At 46.5% G+C, this 20,885-nt stretch overlaps 1 protein-coding gene across 4 annotated transcripts in view; it reads right to left on the minus strand.

The window, feature by feature from the left end:
* The window catches only part of Plekha7 (pleckstrin homology domain containing A7), a 200,601-nt gene that overhangs the window by 169,088 nt on the left and 10,628 nt on the right, over nucleotides 1–20,885 (minus strand). The window lies entirely within an intron of this gene.

The raw sequence follows: 20,885 nt of genomic DNA on the forward strand, positions 1-20,885 counted from the left end.
TTCTTACACCTAATTTGCTGGCAAGGAAACCAAGGGATGGGATTGAACTTGGAAATATTACCACAAAGATTCCAACCTAGTCTGTCTGACTTTAGAGGTGGTACTCCTAACCACCTGACAGGGTCCGCAGGGGAAGAGAGCTTCCTGAACACCTGCTACCCTTCACCAGACAGGCTACGGGGAAGCCACCTGCATCCTTTAACCTCCTCTTCAGCCTTCTCTCACCATTGCCAGTCATCCAAATGCAAACCACCCCTGCCTTGACACTCCATTTTCCCCAAGAGGTTGCTAATAGTAGGCAGAGGAGAGCGAAGAATTGCAATAACTTGGCTCTGAAGCTGCAAAGAGAAGATGAACAAATGAGGAGTGGGCCACCAGATCCCCACAGATCTCAGGGTAGAAAATGTTTGATTAAAATGCATTCTGCCAGAGCCCAGCCACAGCATTTCAACAGAGCCACCATTGTCTTCTGTAAACTGCCGCTGCCCATAACCCAGCAAGTGGCAAGGAAAGAGCTGTCGTCATGGAGCCGGAATGTGGGGTCCTGGCCCTCGGCAATGGCACCAGAAATGCCGCTCTGTTTACCCACGTTGCCCTTATTTAACAACAAAACAAAAAGTCCCACTCCACCCTCGGCCCTCCAGCACACACGACACTGGGGAAGGACAGACGGTGGTGGGAGGACACTCCATATGCCAGCAGTGTGAGGCCTGTCTTATAGAAGAGTCCCAACGATCTGGCCAGACCAGGAGAGACAGGCCTCCCCCACAGTGCTGGGAAAATACTCTGGGGAATACATAAAAATCAGATACAAGCAGCTATCTCCATGGGGGCATAAACAGAATTGTGAAACCCTGGAAGGGTCCCAAGCCCCTTTGGAAAATCTTGATGCCCAAAGAATTTGCAATGTTTGACCAAGGGCTCCAACCCAGGCTCCTACATGCACCCTCCGCATAAACCAAGGCAGAGACAGGCCTGTGTTTCCAGCCAGCTATGGGACAGAAGCAAACCGAGGCCAGTCAGGAAGATTCAGCTATAGCACCATGGCCCCCACTTAACCTGGGGAGGGGGCAGGGAGGGTGCTCTAGAAGCAGGACCTATGGCCTTGCTCACCCATGCTGATCCCAGAAACAGAATGTCCAGAATGCTCACATTCAACATGCTGAGGAGCCCCAGAGGTCGTAAGGACAGGTTTAATCAGTAACCCTAAGCCAGAACAGGAAGGAGAGTTAGTATGCTTGGAAGCCCATTCATCACTTCTACATGAATATTAAACTCAGCTAGGCGCCAGTGGCTCACACTTGTAATCCTAACTACTCAGGAGACTGAGATCTGAGGATCGAGGTTCAAAGCCAGCCAGAATAGAAAAGTCTCTGAGACGCTTATCTCCAATTACCAGCAGGGGATCAAGTGATAGAATGCTAGCCCTAAGCAAAATAGCTCAGGGACAGCACTCAGGACCTGCTTTTAAGCCTCAAGATTAGATCAAAACAAAGAAACAAACCTCAAGGCTCCAGCTTCTAAAATTCATTCTTCTATGCATCCCTCCCTCCAGCCTCAGGTCCACAACACTACTCCTTTCACACAGATAATATAGGCAAATAAAACATATGTCCTGTCTCTGGTCCACCCCTGCAACCACTCAGCCTCACCCACCTTATTGTCCACCACCCCTTACCACCATTCCAATCATGCTCAACTGCCTAGACTTGCTTAGGATTTAAAGACACTGGCTTACCTTGTGACACAATGTCTTTTCTTCCCTTGATCCCACTCAAGCATCATGCACTGTACAAAAAAAAATTTCCTGTACCTCCTACCCAGGGATCACTCCAAGGAAGAGTAAAAACTTAACAGAGGCTCCTGGGAAACTATTCCTTAAAGGATATGGGGTAGAGGATGGAAAGGGTATACATGACTCCTTCTGTTCAGAACTAAAAGTAATGGGGGTAGTGTGAGCAAAGAGTTTGCCTCAACCTAAAATGGAACTTCCTGCCAATAAGAATGAAACAATGATATGAGAGACTGCTTTGTCTAGTAGTGAGCTTTTCCTGTAATCCAAAGCAATCAAACAGAGGTGGTTTGTCAGCTCTTCTGCCAAAGCTGTATCCGTATTTAGTGAGCAGGTAAATGGCACCAGCCAGAAGCACAAAGGGACTCAAGGAATTGCTACAAAGGAGCAAGGAAGAACAATGCTCACTAAAGTCCTGCAAGGAGGGAAATGGCTCTAGGGGTACAGCTCTAACCCTTCTGGGAATCCTAAGCAGCCAAGCAAAGGTAGGAGCAGAGCTAGAGAAGAGAGAAATTCCATGGGGCAGTTGGCATAGCATTACCAGAGCAAGCTACGTGATAAACAGACAACTTCTGAGGTTTTAGCTTTGTGGAGGTTATGACTCTTCTGTTGCTATTCCTGTAACATCATAACTACAGAAGGCTGAAAATGGAATAGCCTCTCTTAAATGAAATGTAAAACAGGCTATATAGGAGGACAGGTAGCAGTAGGAGCAAAGAGGGCCAATGGAGAAGGTAAATGAGGGTGAATATTATATGCAGGTATGAAAATAGAACAATGAAATATGTTGAAATGGTTTTAAGGAGGAGGAGATGAGGAAGAGAGATGGAGAGGGTAAGTTTGATGGGAGTGCACTGTAGGTATGTACATATGTACATATGTACATAGGTATGTAAAAATCACAATGAAAATCCTCCTTGTACAACTAATATATGCTAATAAAAAATAAGAAAGGAATTCGAGAAAGGAAAGGAAGGGAAGGAAAATGGGGAAAAGGGAAAGGGAAAGAAGAAGGAATGGGGAAGAGAAGAGTCAAATAATCAGACACCTTCTCCCTCCTTATTCCCAATCCCTGGCCCCAGTGATCTCCTCAGAAGAAAACATCCAGATGCCAAAGCTCCTGGAAAGACAGAGGGGAGATGGGATGAGAGCCCAGAACAAGAACAGCAGGCACTCAGGCCAATCTTTGATAATATTATCATGAAGAACAAAACTTCTTTAATAAAGGCTTATTTCTCGCCAGACACTGTGCTAAGCAAGTTGCCTACATTATCTTTGACCTGTCTATTTATTCTATCCATGTACAATGACCAGGCTCACCTAAGTCAAATGATACTCTACGCTTCAGAGCCTTCCAGTAGCTTCCTATCTGACTCAGAACAAGGGTCAAAGGCATGTATACCACCTCCAAACATGCCTCTCCAATACCAACTTTAGAACTCCAGCCACCCTGACCTCCTTGCTGTTTCTTCCACAAACAAAGCACACTCCAGCCTCAAAGTATCTGCCCTATCTATTCCCTCTGTATGGAATGCTCTGCCTGGATATCCATGTGGTTTTATCAGATCTCTACTCAAATATTAACTTCCTCAGAGAGGCCTCCCCTGATCACTCCATTTCCTGACCTCATTTCCTGCTGGCTTTTCCCCAGAGCACTTACCATCCTCTACCATATATTTTCACTATTTTCTTCCTTTCTTTTGTTTTATTTTATTTGTTTGTTTGGGGGGAGGTTGCCAGTCCTGGGGCTTGAACTCAGGGCCTAGGCACTGTCCCTGAGTCTCTTTGTGCTCAAGGCTAGCACTCTATCACTTGAGCCACAGCACCACTTCTGGCTTTTCCTATGTAGTTTATTAGAGATAAGAATCTCCCGACTTTTCTGACTTTTCTGCCCAGGCTGGCTTCAAATCATGATCCTCAGAACTCAGTCTCAAAGTAGCTAGGATTATAGGTGTGAGCCACCAGCACCAGGCTTAACTATTTTCTTTGCTAATTTTCTCACTAAGATAGAAGCTCCATGGAAGCCAAGCCTTTTTCACCTCAACATTCACAACAAAGCCAAGTAGGAAGTCAGTAATATTAGACTGCTGGTGAATGACCCTATGAGGCAGTTTTTCTACTAGCTCCTGACCACAGATGAAAACCAAAGCTCAGAAATGTAGGCTGGCACACTGGCAAAGAAGAGAAAGGGATCAAAATCCAGGCCTTTCTGACACCTCTTCTTAATTCTGTGGAGGCACTGTCTTTGGACAAAAGTAAAGATCTGGGCACCATTATACAATTCAAGTGTCTGGGAGGCTGATGGCTGGGTACCTCCTCATCCTGTCTAAATGTTCTTTCTCTGGGCTCCTCAAGGCACATCAGATGTCTCTGCCTCATCCATCTAGGCAGGCCCAGTCCCTGGCCCAGGGCTGGCATGCAGCAGGAGCCCATCAGATGCCTGTGAGTAAACCTACTCCTTAGGCACTGGGTCTGTTCTTATACTTTGATTTCTTCCTCCACTGCTTCATATAGTGATCTTCATTCTACTGTGTAGATGGGCAGAAATGGACCCTGCCTTGAACAAATTCACATCCAGGAGAGAGATAAGGTACAGATACAGAAAGGTCTAATATGAGGCAATGGCAGTCATGTGGATAGTACATACAGTGGCAAGAGTACTAGAAGAAAATTATGGGGGTGGGGAGTGGATAAAGGTGCGCACAAGCAAGCAGCTCCCTATATGCAGGCTGGAGGGAAGAGGAAGGAAGAAACCTGCTCCAGTCATTCAATTAAAAATAGCTTTGAAGGTTTCCTTTGCCAGACATGCTGAGGATAGAGATATATGAATAAAAATGAAAAGTTTAGGTCCCAGCCTGTCATCCCAGCACTGGGGAAGGATGAGGCAAGAGGATGCTGAGTTCGAGGCCACTCTGGGTCATAGCAAGTTCCAGGCAAAAACAAAACAAGACAGGAATTCACAGGGTTAAGATGGGGGAAAAGCTAGAACGCAGTGTAAACTGAGGTAGGAAGATGTGTTCAGATAGGATGGTAGTATCCAAGGCCTACAAGCTTGGGCACAATCACCAAAGTAGTCACCCTATGACTGACTAGGGCAAGGAGGAAGTCAGGAGAGAGGAACTAGAAAACCTCACTAGTTTACTTTTACTTAGAGCACACCAGAAGCAGGGAGGTCATGGCTGGCCTAGGAGTGGAGAAATCTGGCTAGAGTCCCAGCTGTCACCAATGACCGGAGTAACCTTAAGCAGGTGACCTCACTCCTGGGGTTCAACTACATCTACAGAGTGGCAGCCCCACCCTACCTTCAGGTAACAGCTTCCTGGAAAGGCTCTGGGCCGCTAAAAAGCACCTACTGTGTGATCTTCCTTATATCTGGAGGGGAGGCAGGAAAGGGACAGACCCAGGCAGCCCTTGCCTAAGGCGGCAGGTTTTAACAAGGACCCAAACAGGTAATGCAGGACATTCTGCATTACCTGTCACAGAAGGGCATTCTGGGGTGCATTCTCAGCCAGTCCTATTGCCCAGCGCAGGGAAGGAGAGAAGTAGTGAGCTGTTTTACAATCCATCAAATTAATTGCCCCAAATGGGGAATTTACAGGCCTCCTACAGCCTCCTGTGTGTCCTCTAATCTCTCATGGCTCTAATCTCTTGAGAAAGAATGTGAGCTGTAATCTGTTCAACTCCCTGTTCTCAGAGGCCATGGCTTTGAAAAACCTACCAGTGGTCACCCCCAACCAAACCCCTGCCAGCTGGCGAAGGCCTGACTCCACCCACCTCCCCACCCGCAGGGAGTCAGGTGTGCTGACCCTGACTTCCACTCTGGTCTCTGACCTAGCAAAGGGAGACCTGCCCAACCAGCCCCTTGGGTAAATACCTTTGCTTCCCTCCACCTTCTCTCCTCCAGAACACAACAGCCTGGCTAGAGGAAGACTAGGAAAAGTGACTTCTGGGCTGATGAGGTCTAGGCACAACTCGCCAACAGGTGGGCTCGGTGAAAGCAGCCCTAACCAAGGCATGAAGTAACAGGTATTGGTTCTAGCTGGGAAGCAGCCTTCCCATGTCTGGGCCTCTTTTATCTAGGAAATGGAGAGAAATTAAAGCAATCTCCTAAACTTCTTGTCCTCCCTTTTTTTGGGGGGTGGGGTGGGGGGATAGAGCGGGGTGGCTTATCTTTCACCAGCAAGCCACAGTAAGTCTGATCTCTTTCAACCATCAAAGAGATGCAAGTATGAGAACCAAGAAAGTCTCCCTGGGAGGGCATCACTCCTACCACCTTCTCAGACCCTTCTCATACTCTTATTATTTTTAACCCCCACTCACCCTTACCTTCATAGGCTTCTACTTCTGCTTTACCCTTTGTCTCCTTCCCTGCATGACAAGGTTTTAAAGCCCAACTCAAATGTCACTTCCCCCTGAAGTCTTCCTGATCGCTTCTCAAAAAAGGAATTCCCTTACTCATTGCAAAAGTCAAAAGTCCAGGAAGTTATTTTATCACAACACATCTTACAGAGCTCTGCCCAAGCCTAGACCAAAACACAGTTCAGCTGGATGCTAGTGGCTCATGTCTATAATCCTAGCTACTCAGGAGGCTAAGAGATGGAGAATTCAAGGTTCAAAGGCAACCCAGGTAGAAAAGTCTGCAAGACTCTGTCTCCAATTAACTAGAAAAGTGTCTGGCTGGAAGCATGGCATAAGTGGTAGAGCCGTGAGCCATTAATCTGAGAGCACAAGACTCTGAGTTCAAATCCTATAACATGCACAAATACACAGGAACATACAAACAAACCTACTCACTTCCTCTAAACACCTAGCATGTACAAGGTGGTGTTGTCCCTGAATGAAGTCCTACCTGGTGGTCAGAACAGCTTCTGTTAACAAACAATGTTATTCCTTCTCTCCTTGATAAATGCTTTTTCACTTTTATTATCCTCTGCAGGAAGGGCTGATATGCTCCTCTTTTTATTTTACAGAGGGGGCAAATCTTGCCCAATGTCACACAGCTATAAGGAACAAAGCCAGAACTCAAAACCAGGTCTTCATACTGGGCACTGGAGGCTTATGCCTGTGATCCTTACTACTTTGGAGGCTGACATCTAAGGATCATGGTTTGAAGCCCAGCCCAAGCGTGAAAGACCACAAAACTTTTATCTCCAATTAATCATCAAAAAGCCAGAAATGAAGCTGTGGCTCAAATGGTAGAGTGCTAGCTTTGATCACAAAAGCTCAGGGACAGTGTCCAGGCCCTGACTATTGGCATACGCGCGCGCGCGCGCACACACACACACACACACACACACACACACACACACACACACAACCCCTAGGTCTTCTGATTCTAATCCTACATTCTCCCTTACATGCAAATAAGAGTTCCAGAAATCTGGACTTGGAGAGATGATTTAATTCCTCTTCTGAGGAGCCTGTGGGCATCATAACAGAGAGACAGGCACAGTCAGGAACTCTGGGCAGAAGAATGGCAAAGGGCATTCCCTCCATACTCATCACTACCTCCATGTCATGCCTGATGACCTCTTGTGGCAGTAACTCACTACAAACTAAGACATTTTAGAAGGTTCTGTTGTAAACCTGGAGCCAAAACATTTCTCCTTGTAGCTTTCGGGGAGAATGAACTCTTCTATGTGAAATCTCTTCAGATTTTTTGCCAACAGGCCTTGGTCCCTTTGAATCTCCTCTTCCTTGTGTAAAATACCCCAGTTCCTTTAGCAGTTCCCCAGGAGAAGTTTTTACTACCAGCACAATCACCCCCTTGGAGAGGCTAAAATGGCCACATCCATTTCAAAAGGGTGATCCACAGTGATCCCAATATTCCATCTATCATTTCCCAGGAGCATGAAAGCACCACCATCTACCATACATCCATTAGTGCAACCTAAAACAAAATAGGTGTTTTATGTGGTAACATCCTCTCGGCCTCTACTGAGCCCACGTCCTCTTGTTGGCTTCTACTGAGCCCATGCCAATAAACTGTGTTCCAGAGCTGCATCCCACAGGACCTGGTCATGCAGGTGCATGGACAAAGCTCATCTGCTTCAGCCTGTTGGAGCACGAAGTACAGAAACTCTGGAATGGATGAGAATGCTACTTCTGCCCTTATGTACTGATTTTTTGTTTTGTTTTGTTTTTTTGGCCAGTCCTGGGGCTTGGACTCAGGGCCTGAGCACTGTCCCTGGCTTCTTATTTTGCTCAAGGCTAGCACTCTGCCACTTGAGCCACAGCGCCCCCTCTGGCCATTTTCTGTATATGTGGTGCTGGGGAATCGAACCCAGGGCCTCATGTATATGAGGCAGGCACTCTTGCCACTAGGCCATATCCCCAGCCCCTGCCCTTATGTACTGAAACCATGGACAATTATTCTACTTCTCTAAGTTTCAATTTCCTAAGCTACAAACTGGGGATTTTTTTCAACCTCACCAAACTGATCTGAGGAATAAATGAGATAAAGTATACTTAGCCAAAGCAAAAGTGGGTAAGTTAGCTTTGATGAGATTTGAACTCAAGGCTGCAAATCCAAAGCTTTATGGCCTTGGATACCATATACCAACTCAGTTCTCTTGTCCTACAGTTCTCACCATATTAAATATCATTTCAGGGCTGGGGATGTGGCTTAGTGGTAGAGTGGTTGCCTAGCATGCATGAGGCCCTAGGTTCAATTCCTCAATACCACATAAACAGAAAAGGCTGGAAGTGAAGCTGTGGCTCAAGTGGCAGAGCCCAAGCCTTGAGCACAAAGAGACTCAGGGATAGCGTGTAGGCCCAGAGTTCAAGCCCAGGACTGGCAATATTCATTCATTTATTTCTGGTGTGTCTTACTGACCTGAGCTGTAAATTCCTTTAAGATTTTCTTGTTTCTGTAGCCCCAGAATTGGTCATGCCACCTGGCACAGAGTAGAAGCAATTAAATGATGATGGATGAATGAGTATAAGAACAAGTTAATTAAATGACTTCAAGAAGACAAGGTCCTCTTTTGCCCTCTCTCAGAGTTCCAATTCCATCAGCAGGGCTGGTCAGCAGAAAGCATTTACTTCACAAGACTGCAGTACAGAATAATGCAATGTGCTGGCACTGCCCCCCCACCCCACCCAGGATAAATAGCACTGTGCTGTCTTCCCAGATACAAATCCTCCCACACTGGTGAGCCTTGCTCTCAGCTGCTCCCAGATCTGGGATAATCTTCATGTCCCCACAAGAGTTTTGGCTGAGTTGGTCACTAGTGATACCAAGATGGCCACAGGTCGTGTGGAGGAAAGGTGATGACAGAGTTTCTCTGGAGTTCCCTTCCAATTGCTTCATTAAAAATGACCTTACCCTGGGGCTGGGAACATGGCCTAGTGGCAAGAGTTCTTGACTCGCATACATGAAGCCCTGGGTTCGATTCCCCAGCACCACATATATAGAAAACGGCCAGAAGTGGTGCTGTGGCTCAAGTGGCAGAGTGCTAGCCTTGAGCAAAAAGAAGCCAGGGACAGTGCTCAGGCCCTGAGTCCAAGGCCCAGGACTGGCAAAAAAAAAAAAAAAAAAAACTTTCCCTGATCCCAAGTAACTACTAATAGGAAAAAGGAAGACATACCTGTTCATAACCAATGGGCCATTTCAAATGCACGTAAGCCACACTATACAGAGAACTCATATCTCAATCATCTATACCACTGCTAGAAATCATATTATTCCTATGACCAAAATACTAGTAATTCATCACTTGTAAATTCCTTCTTAGAGCATCACTCCATTATTCCAATGGCACGGCAGTCTGTGAGAGCCTGGATTCCATCAATTCTAAGACTTAATAGTCCCGCCCACCAAATGGATACACAATCATCAATCATCAATTACAATATAGTTACATGAAAAAAAACTAAGTAAATGCTATGGTTATGTATGCATGTACTATGAGAGAGAGAGAAGGAGGAAGAGGAGGAAGAAAGGAAGAAGAAGCAGAAGCAGAAGGAAGGAAGGAAGGAAGGAAGGAAGGAAGGAAGGAAGGAAGGAAAGAAGGAAGGAAGGAGCAGCTGCTCCTGCCGCTCAGGGCCAAGCCCTGAGTTCATGCCCTAGGACTGGCACACATACACAAAATCTCAGCCAGGTGCTAGTGTCTCACACCTGTAATCCTAGCTATTCAGGTGGCTGAGATCTGAGTATTGCAGTTCAAAGCCAGTCCAGGTAGGAAAATCCATGAGATTCTTATCTCAAATTAACCACCAGAAAACCAGAAGTAGAGCTGTGGCTCAAAGTGGTAGAGCACTAGCCTTGAGTGAAACTCAGGGACAGTGCTCAGTCTGAATTCAAGCCTCACTAAGCCAAGCAGGGGGAGGGGGAGAATAACAAAGATCTCACATGGACTCCCGACTGGGGAGGTATCTGGGAACCCTGAGCCAAAGTACTCACTGCTTCTGGTACTTCCAAGTTAAACTCCAGCTAATGGAGGGCAGTACAACTTCTTGGGCAGAGCCCTACCAAGAGGACATCCCAGGAGCCAGCTATCTATTTAGTAAATGGATGCCATTATTTTCTCTGCATCTACCTCTCCCAATACCTGTTTTAGACATTAGGAGCCTTAGAACATAAGAGGGGGGTGGGGTGGCACATAGCAAGGAACAATTGGCTCATACCTGCAATCCTACTCAGGGGGCTGAGATCTGAGGATCATGGTTCAAAACCTGTTCAGATAGGAAAGTATCAGACATTCTTATCTCCAATTAACCAACAAAAAGCTGGAAGTAGAGGTATGGTTCAAGTAGTAGAGTACTAGTCTTAGGCAAAAAAGCTAAAAAGACAACGCTCCAGCCTTGAGTTCAAGCCCCAGTTATCAGCACACACAAAAATAAATAAATAAATGCACATAGTTCTTTGTGTTCACAGAGATCAAATTTAGGGGAGAGATAAATAAAATATATCGGAGTTAAGTTGAAACTCTAAAAGAAAAGAAAATAGAGCTAAAGGAATAGAATGTGCTCACAGTCAGAATCAAGAAATACCACTTTAAAAAGTGGCCTCTGAACAGAGACCTGAGGTGAAAGAGCAGCAGCCAGGAGAATGTCTGAAAGGAAACAGTGCAAAGGCCCTAAGGGTAGTTGTTCTTTGCAAGTTTCAGAAAGAAGGAAAGGTGGTAGGAGAAATAATCAGGTGGGAGTAAGGTCAGAAGGCCACTGTACACTTGGATTCTACTAAAGAGGAAAGCCTTAAATGGCCTGAGTTTAGATTTAATGTGACCCAACTCTTACTATGAAACTGTCTTTCTAGCTACTCTGTTTAGAGAAAGGGGAAAAGAAACATAGTACTACTTAGGAGGGTACTGCAACAGTCCTGGACAATATATGATAACAGTCTAGACCAGGATGGTAGTAGCAGTGGAGATCATGAGAAGAACCTGGTTCTACATACATTTCAAAGTAGAGCCCCAATGGAATTTAAAAAGCTCTCTGTATGCTGTAATCCCAGTACTCAGAAGGCAGAGGCAGGAGGATCATGAGTTCAAGACTAGCATGGGATACTTAGTAAGATCCCATTTTAACAAGAAATAAAATTCCCAGGGGATATTCCTGATGCCAGAAACTCCCAAACATACCAGATTCTTGTACTGGGAAGACCAAAGGACAAAATGAACTTTGCCTCTAAAACCTCTTCCTCCTTGTCAAAAAATTTGTGTTCAATTAATAAATAAATTACATTTAAAAAAAGCAATAACAACACCAAAAAATAAAAAAATAAAACCTCTTCCTGATGTGCAGGTCTGAGAGCTGCATCACTGCAAGCTATACGCAAGAAGCCATGTTTGTGTGGGAAAGAAAGAGTCTCTAAGCCAGACTTCCCTACCATTCACACACACACACACACACACACACACACACACACACACACATTTTCTCTCTCTCTCTCTCTCTCTTTCTCTCTCTCTCTCTCTCTCTCTCTCTCTCTCTCTCTCTCTCTCTCTCTCTCTCTCTCTCTCTCTCTCTCTCTCCAACGGCTCTGAACATGTCTCAAGGCAAAAAGAACATCTTTGTGAGGAAGTCCAGTAAGACGGTTTGGTGATCTAGGTCCCTGCTCTACCACCTCTTGGCTGCAGACTCTGGATCTAGGCTCAGCCATTTATGTGTAAGAATCATAACATACTACCAGCAGCATTCCTATAAGGTTCAAACAAATTAATGTATGTAGCATGCTATGTAAAAGCTTGCCAACAGGCTTGGAACTAGAATACGCCAACCATTTCTAGTCATGTGATCTGAGATTTATAGTCTCTCTGTGCCTGTGTGTCCTCATCTATAAAATGAGAGGACAAATATGTGCGTTTTAGAGCTACCATGAGGATTGAAGTAAATAATGTGCACAAAGTCTTACACAAAATAAAGTGTCCAATGGCTGTGAAATTTCCTCTAAGCTAATATAATCTGAATGAATCTTCTCCCATATCAGCACCTTACCTGCCCATTGTACCCACTGAAGGATTGACCCACATACACACCCTATTGCCTCAGGCCCATACAGACATCAGGCAGGAACCTCAATCTGCGAACCTGCTTTGATATGCAGGCAGGACATCTCACCTAGGCCCAGCTGTAAATAACCCTTTGTGGGCCCCAACTTCCTAGACCTAGTGGCACTTTCAATAACCTGCCTCCTTGCTCAGACCCCATATAAGCCAGGTCCCAAATTCACCCCTTTGCACAACCTCCAATCCCGCAGGAAGGTCTGTGCCTCTCCCTGTTCCTCAATAAACAGTCCTTGCCTCTTGATGATCGAGTCCGGCCTATTACTTTTCCGTTCTCTTCCATTTTCCCAACACCCACCTTTCCTATCTGCTCAGCATGAGGGGGAGGAAGAAGCTAAGACATCAGCTTGGGACTGATTTCCTCCCTCCTCCCTCAGCCAAAGTTCCTGGCAAATGTAAGCAGAGACTGGGTCCACCAGAAGTGGTGAGTATCTGTGGCTCTCCCTACTGCCAACACCCACCTTCCAGGGCTTTGCTAAGAGCCAGGGAGCATACAGTGGGTGCTACTTAAGTGGCGGTGAGTGAGCACAGAAATAGAAAACAGCCCGGGACACTGTTTCCTTTTTTGTTTTGGGGTCTTTGATGTCTCATGACATGCTTTTATAAGCCAGAAAAACAGCAGCAGGTCCAACATGCTTCTAAATGTTATTTTCACAGCTTCTGTCACACCCACAACCTCAGTTAAAGTTTAAAATTCCTGCACAGGAACCTTCTGCAGGCGCTGCATACAAATGATCATGCAGAGAAATAAGTCCCCAAAAGCCTGGGGGAAATCAGGACAGAGCAGAGAAATACAGGACTACTTTTCTATAGATTTAAGGAAAGGAAGGATAGGGAATAGAATTAGGATGTTAGAATTATAATTAAGTCTGTTAGAAAATGGAGCAAGTCTTTGGGGAACCATGGCAAACTGTGAGCAATAAAAGCCTAAGTATGAAGAGGGGCTTTCCTCAAACTCTTCTTCAATTGGAGTAGATGAAAATATGTTTCATTAACTTGAATCCACCCTCTTCCCCTAGAAGCACCAAGGAACGGGCCTGGAAAGCAGACCTGGTTGACAGGTTATAGGACTCAGCCTGAGCACTGTGACAAAGAATGAGGGAAGGAATACTGAACAGCCCTCAGCAGCAGCACCTAGAAGGCCCTGGCCTTTGGGTGAAAGTGAGGGCGGCCGTCACATGGCTAAGGGTCAGGTTTTAACTAGGCCACCCCTCAGACACTCACACTACCCACTCTATCTCCATCCCTTCTATTTTAAAGCAGGACTGCTGCCAGGCTGTGGTGTGTATTACCTGTCTCCTCGTTCAGAGGCTACCTGTCCCTGCCAGGTGGGATCTTTAACATGCTCCAACCTACTTCCTGTAGCCCCAAATGGCCATCATCTTCAACATATCTCATCTTCCTCCCTCACAGCTATGGTGCATCAGGCCACAGCCCTGCTAGATGAAGCTTCAGCTCTTTGAGTGGATTGTTCTGCAGTCTCCCCTCTCCTGGGGTCTCCAAACATCATGATCTCACTGAGCTCTGCCTGGGCTGCTTCCTCCAAGATGCCCAAGTTCTTGCTTGTTTTTCCAGACCAGTTCTGGCTCTCATCCCCACACCTCAAGCCTTCCCTGACCAGCTCTTCTCAATGCCTCCAGATTCCATGTTTTCTTTATCAGACCATTTGCACAGTGTCTTCTAGCTGCCAGCATGTCTGTGCTCCCTGCAGAGCAGTCTCCACATTCACGGAGGACATCACTGCTGCTCTGAGTCATTAACTAAGTAACTACTCTGTATTGAATACTTCCTGGGAGCCACTGCAAGCAAAGTAATGGAGCTAACATTTTAGTGCTAATAATAGGCAATTCATAACAGTAATTTCTACATTCAAAACTATTCTGAGGGCTGGGAATATGGCCCAGTGGCAAGAGTGCTTGCCTCCTACACATGAAGCTCTCGGTTCTATTCCCCAGCACCACATATATGGAAAACGGCCAGAAGGGGCGCTGTGGCTCAGGTGGCAGAGTGCTGGCCTTGAGCGGGAAGAAGCCAGGGACGGTGCTCAGGCCCTGAGTCCAAGGCCCAGGACTGGCCAAAAAAAAAAAAACCAAAAAACTATTCTGAGTGCTTCACATTAACTCATTTAATCCCTATCACAATTACTATTAGCCCCATTTTCCAGATAAGGAGATGGAGACTCAGGGTGACCCCACAAGTAAGTAACAGGGCTGGGATTCAAACCCAGGCAACTTTATACATGAACACTTGCTCCTAAGCTCTATCTAGTCCACTCTTCTTTCCAATGCTACTTACTCTGCTTTACTCATTATGATAAGGCCAAGGCCAGTGTTTGGCACATATGAAATGCTTAGTGAAAGTCTGCCTAAAAAGAAAGAGACCCTAAATGATAAAGGCTGGCCTCCTACCTAGACCACTACTCCTCTTCTCTCTATCCCATTGAGCTCATAAGACTTTCTCTGGCTTGATCGTCCTATAAACTATTTCCTCCTGAGTGCCTCTTTGCATGGAGCATCTTTACTTCTTACCCTGGTACATCATCACACACCACCTCCCCATCCCTTCATCTGAACTGTGAGGACACCTTGCTTAACCAATTCCCCAGGATATGATACTGGTTAAAAAAAAAAAAGTGAAGCTGAAAGACTTTAATCCCTGGTTAAGCCCATAGTATATCCAATGTTCTGCACAGGAAATGCCCATAACAGAGACCCTGAGCTAGGTAGACAGAATACAGGTTCTCCTTATCTATCAGAAGAGTCCCTGCATGATCAAAGCCAAGGACTCACCCAGATATATTTGGACAAGCATATCCATTACAGAGAAAAAAAAAAAGACAAATTGCCTAATCTAATGCTCAGAGAAATAAATGCTAAAATTTATTGAATGATGCTATGTTCTGGGAATACTTTACATGCCATTTTCCTTTTTGTTTGTTTTTTGCAACAAGGCTCACTATGGAACCCAGGCTAGACTCAAACTTTCTTTCTTTCTTTTTTTTTTTTTTTTTTTTTGCCAGTCCTGGGCCTTGGACTCAGGGCCTGAGCACTATCCCTGGCTTCTTTTTGCTCAAGGCTAGCACTCTGCCACTTGAGTCACAGCGCCACTTCTGGCCATTCTCTGTATATGTGGTGCTAGGGAATTGAACCCAGGGCTTTAAGTATACGAGGCAAGCACTCTTGCCACTAGGCCATATCTCCAGCCCTAGAATCAAACTTTCAATCCTCCTGCCTACTGCTCCTGAGTACTGAGATTACAGGTTTGCATAGCCACACCCAGCTGTATTATTGTTTAATTACAACAAAAATACTATGAATCAGACACCAGCATTTACTTCATTTTATAAAGGTTAATAAATAAGTCATTCATGTTCCACAGTCATGAAGTCTGTATGACCACTCATGATCCCACAGCCATCTATCTGGTCAAAGTTTAGTGTGGGACACTTGCACTATGTGTGAGGGCCAAGATTCCTAGAACAGGATAGTAGGCTCTCAGGGAGATGGTCCCTCCTATCCTACCAGCCTGCTAGATTTTCCAGGTAGGACAGGCAGTATAACCCTGACAGCCTTAGGGAAATATAGACTTGAGGTGACATCCAGCTCCAGAGAGGTTACCAATGGCAGAAAAGGGGAACCAGGCTGGGTGCCAGTGGCTCATGCCTGTAATCCTAGCTACTCAGGAGGCTGAGATATGAGGATCACAGTTCAAAACCAGCGGGGGCAGGAAAGTCCACAAGACTCTTATCTCCAATTAACCACCAGAAAACCAGAAGTGGCACTGTGGCTCAAGTGGTAGAGCACTAGCCTTGAGCTGAAGAGCTCAGGGACAGCATCCAGGCCCAGACTTCAAGCCCCATAACTGATAAAAAAGAAAAGGAAGGAAGGAAGGAACGAACGAACGAACGAAGGAAGGAACGAACGAAGGAAGGAAGGAAAGAAGGAAGGAAGGAAGGAAGGAAAGAAGAAAAAAAGAAAGAAAAGGGGAACGAGAGACCCACCAGCAGAAAGAAAGCCACAAAGTTCAGGTCCTCAGCCAGGAAGGAGTCTCCTTGGGCATTTCATGAATGCCACTTAAGAGGAGGAGTCTCAGATTAGCTCTGTGCTCTGCAGACATCAGCTTCAAGTTCAACCAGGCCCCAGCCTACAACTCCCAGGCCCAGGCAAGCCCTCTTCTCTCATGTCAAACATGTCAGAACCTGGTGGATTCCCCTGGCTGGAGATTGTGCTTCTCAGCCAGCACACTTCTGCTCCCTCCCTGGGTCACTACTGTGCCCATTACTACTCCCTCACAATAGCCTATTAAGACAGGAAAGTCACCAACTTCTCCCTGCTGCAGCCCACAGCCAATCCTCCTCCTCCCACCAGAAGTGTCTCCGAACAAGGAGCTAAACAAGGACTTCAACAGCCAAGGCCAGCCAGGAAAGCACCAGAGTGAGGGGTTTTTTGTTGTTGTTGTTGTTGTTGTTTTTGGCTAGTCCTGGGCCTTGGACTCAGGGCCCGAGCACTGTCCCTGGCCTCTTCTTGCTCAAGGCTAGCACTCTGCCACTTAAGCCACAGTGCCCCCTCTGGCCGTTTTCCATATATGTGGGTGCTGGGGAATGGAACCGAGAGCTTCATGTGTAGGAGGCAAGCACTCTTGCCACTAGGCCATACTCCCAGCCCCAGAGTGAGGTTTTGACACTAGCCCTTCTCAAGGTGCCAGACACTTCCACTAGGAGGAAGAGTTCTTCAAACTGTTCTTTCTACTCTGGGTGGGTCTGGAGAAAGAGCAGTCCCATCTCTAAATAAGCCCAAGAGCAAAGGGGTAAGTCTTAAGCAAAGGGCCTGTCTTCTCTCCCCACCCCACGCTTGTCTTGGGACCCCTTGGCAGAAGATGGGAGAGCAGCTCAGGAAGAGGTGAGCCTTACCAGCTGAGGAGTTTCCTCCATTCTACTAGAACTGGACCAGCAAGGGGAAAGTTGGCTGAGACCTCAGGCTGGCCTTGACCACTGTCTTAACTCCAAATACAGCACAATCTATACCACCCTCCCTTGAGGGCCCACCCCAGAGTCCAGAGGGTTCAGTGCATGCACGCCAGGGGAAGGGTGGCAATTCCTCTGTCCAGCAGCTGATTCAACAGAAAGCCTCAAGCAGTGTGCTTCCATTGAACCGTATTCTCCTGAGCCCTGTTTCAATGAAAAGCCCAAGCAGTAGTGCCCTGGTGCTCTCTCCTCTCTTACCCTGTCCTCCCTCACCTCTCCCTCATTTACCACAAGGAAAGCCTCTAAGGGACTTGTGATGCCAGTGCTTTTCACTGAAACAAATCGGGGCAGCCTCTGCAGCACAGCTACTCAGGGAGCATGGTGGTGACAAGCCAAGCAAGGGACATGGTGACTGTAATGACTCCAATTAAGGACCATTGAGAAACCATGGCTCTGCTACACACCTGTCCTTAGATTAACCTCCCTGTGCCTCAGTTTCTTCATCTGCAAAATAAAATCCATCAACATGCCTCCCTTATGAGGACTAAAGAAGTCCTCATCTCTTTAGACTAGTATACAAACTAGGTAAATATTTGTAAAATAAACAAATAAGGACTCAAAAAAGCAACCGGCTTTTCAGCGTGACAGTCCTAATGCCCCATCCCACAGCTCAGCACTCCAGAAAGAAGCAAAGTCCAATGCAGGTCTTTTTATTTTTATTTTTTTGGCCAGTCCTGGGCCTTGGACTCAGGGCCTGGGCACTGTCCCTGGCTTCTTCCCGCTCAAGGCTAGCACTCTGCCACTTGAGCCACAGCACCGCTTCTGGCCGTTTTCTGTATATGTGGTGCTGGGGAATCGAACCTAGGGCCTCGTGTATCCGAGGCAGGCACTCTTGCCACTAGGCTATATCCCCAGCCCCCAATGCAGGTCTTAAAACAGAAAGAACAAGCTCTCAAAGCTTCCCGCAGACTCAAGGAAGTAATCAGCGCCAGTCATGACGTCCCTTCCCCACAGGCATGCCTGAAAGGCCCCGCCAGATCACCCTGCAGTATAAGCATCACATGTTCTAGCACTGGGCTCCTCAGGCCCATGCTGTTTTGGGAATAAAAACTGTGTTCTTTGGTTCTGATTTAAATATCTATTCACAGGACAGGAAACCAATTAGCTTCCTCTCCCCAAAAGAATCAATATCCTCTGAGTTTCAGAAACCATCTGGTGCCAAACACAGAATCACGGGTACATGTCTCAGGTGAAGAGGGGTGGAAAAAGCAGTCAGGGGCCAACTGAGTTCTCTCCAGCTCCCACCCACTCCCCAAAGCTTAAAAAAAAAAAAAAAAAAAAAAAAAAACAAAGTCATTATTCAAAGCCTCAGTAAATGGATGTAATTTCAGGTCCCACCAATTCCATTTAGAAATGCATTAATGGGCACCGTGATTATAGATATTTAGCTTCACAGCATTCATCTGTCTATTATTTTTTAAATCCCCAGTTCAAAATGTGCTAGAAAAAATATCTTTCCAATGCTTTCATTGGCCAGGGTAGGTTGTCATTTCTTCTCTTTTTGTTCCTGATAACTTGTGTCATTCTCCCACCTCAGTTCACAAGCCCCATTTACTCCCAACTCCAGCCCCTTTCTCCTCATATGTCAGCCAGTTCCCGGAGGGTCAGGTCAAGGGTTAGGTCAACTTATCTGGCTGAGGGCTGACCCTGTGTTGACACTGTCCCAAGGGAGCTGGTGAGTCCCCTATCTCCCTGGACCAACTCAGAGAAGGCAACAATGGCAGACACCTCATGACTTTCCTCTACCACTGCCATTCAGATAATTCACTCTCCCTCATAGAACAAACAGCCCCATTTCTCCACTTTTATTGCAGCCAGCTTGCCTCCTCTGGCCATCGGTATCAATCATGCAGAATTACTCTCCACCAGGCCCTCCTCTGCCCTGGGAAGGATCTAAGTAGCTATGGCTTCTGATCTGTGGAACTGCCAGTATGCTCCCAGGAAGGCCGTCTCCATTTAGCGGTCACCCTCAATGTCAGACTGACCACCTCCTAGTGGGACTGACGGGGGTATGACAGCAGCACAGTTCCAGGTAAGCACAAGTGAGTCCCTCATTTTCGAGGGGAGGAGGATGGTGAAGGGGGGAAGAATACCTTTTCATTTTCTTTATTTTGTTGCCAGTACGGGGGGGGGAGGGTCTCATGTTTTTGCATGGCTTTCTTGTTCATAGCTCCCATACGCTACCACTTGACCATGCCTCTAATCGGTCAATGTGCCAATTCATTGGAGATACAGTGTTTTGGGCTTTTCTGCTGGGGCTGGCTGGCTTCAAACTGCAGTCTTCCCAGCCTCAGTCTTCTGAGTAGCTAGGATGAGCCACAAGCTCCCAGCTTGTTCATTTTCTCTCTCGGTAGACACAGCCACAGAGGCATCTAAGATGAGGAATCTTTTCCTTGTTGTTTTGCTTTGTAGCTTTTTAAAACGAGTTTTTGAGAATACTGGCTATGACATGGAAATGCTTTCCTGGCAGGACATAAAAGACAGTCTGGCTCTAAGCAGGCTTAAGAGGCTCATCAATCCCTAAGCTGGGGTCAGCTGACACCTGGTGGGGGGAGAGAAGAGGGAGTGTGACTCCAGAGGATAGGGTCCATTCTCCCAGGAACCTGCCCACCACCCTGCCCCACGGCAATCCATACCACCCATCACTTTTCTACCCTGGGAGGTCTTTCTGCAGCAGGTCCAAAGGTGATTTTGCTTTGGGGTCATCAGGGAAGGTCTAGAGAACCAGGGTGAGTAAAACCTGTAGATAGGGCTGGGGATATAGCCTAGTGGCAAGAGTGCCTGCCTCGGATACACGAGGCCCTAGGTTCGATTCCCCAGCACCACATATATAGAAAACGGCCAGAAGCGGCGCTGTGGCTCAAGTGGCAGAGTGCTAACCTTGAGCGGGAAGAAGCCAGGGACAGTGCTCACGCCCTGAGTCCAAGGCCCAGGACTGGCAAAAAAAAAAAAAAAAAAACTGTAGATAGAATTCAGCACAGAGGGAGCAATGATGGGAGCCGAAAGGCACACATACCATGGTGGCAACTGCATAAATGATTCAAGCTCAGTGCCCCCACTGATGCTCTAACAGCTCTTCTCCCCATTTCTCAGGTTCCTATGCTTGACCTGTACAATGAGAACAATAAGGTATCTTTCCCTACAAGGTGTGTATGTATGTGTGTGTTACACACACACACACACACACACACACACACACATCTTTTTGTCAGTTATGGGGCTTGACCCTGGGCCTGGGCACTGTCCCTGAGTTCTTCAGCTCAAGGCTAGTGCTCTACCACTTGAGCCACAGCCGCACTCACAGTTTTCTGGTGGTTAATTGGAGATGAGAGTCTCAGACTTTCCTGCCCAGGCTGGCTTTGAACTGTGATTCTCAGATCTCAGCCTCCTGAGTAGCTAGGATTACAGGGGTGAGCCAGTGGCGCCCAGCAAAGTGTGTGTGTGTGTGTGTATACACATATACATATATATATATATATTTTAACTGTAAAGCACTACATTTAAGCCCATGTGACCTGGGAAACACCTGACAATCTGTCTGTTCTACAAGGGCTATAGCCAA

Source organism: Perognathus longimembris, chromosome 13 (assembly GCF_023159225.1).
Source record: "Perognathus longimembris pacificus isolate PPM17 chromosome 13, ASM2315922v1, whole genome shotgun sequence".
NCBI lineage: Eukaryota > Metazoa > Chordata > Mammalia > Rodentia > Heteromyidae > Perognathus > Perognathus longimembris.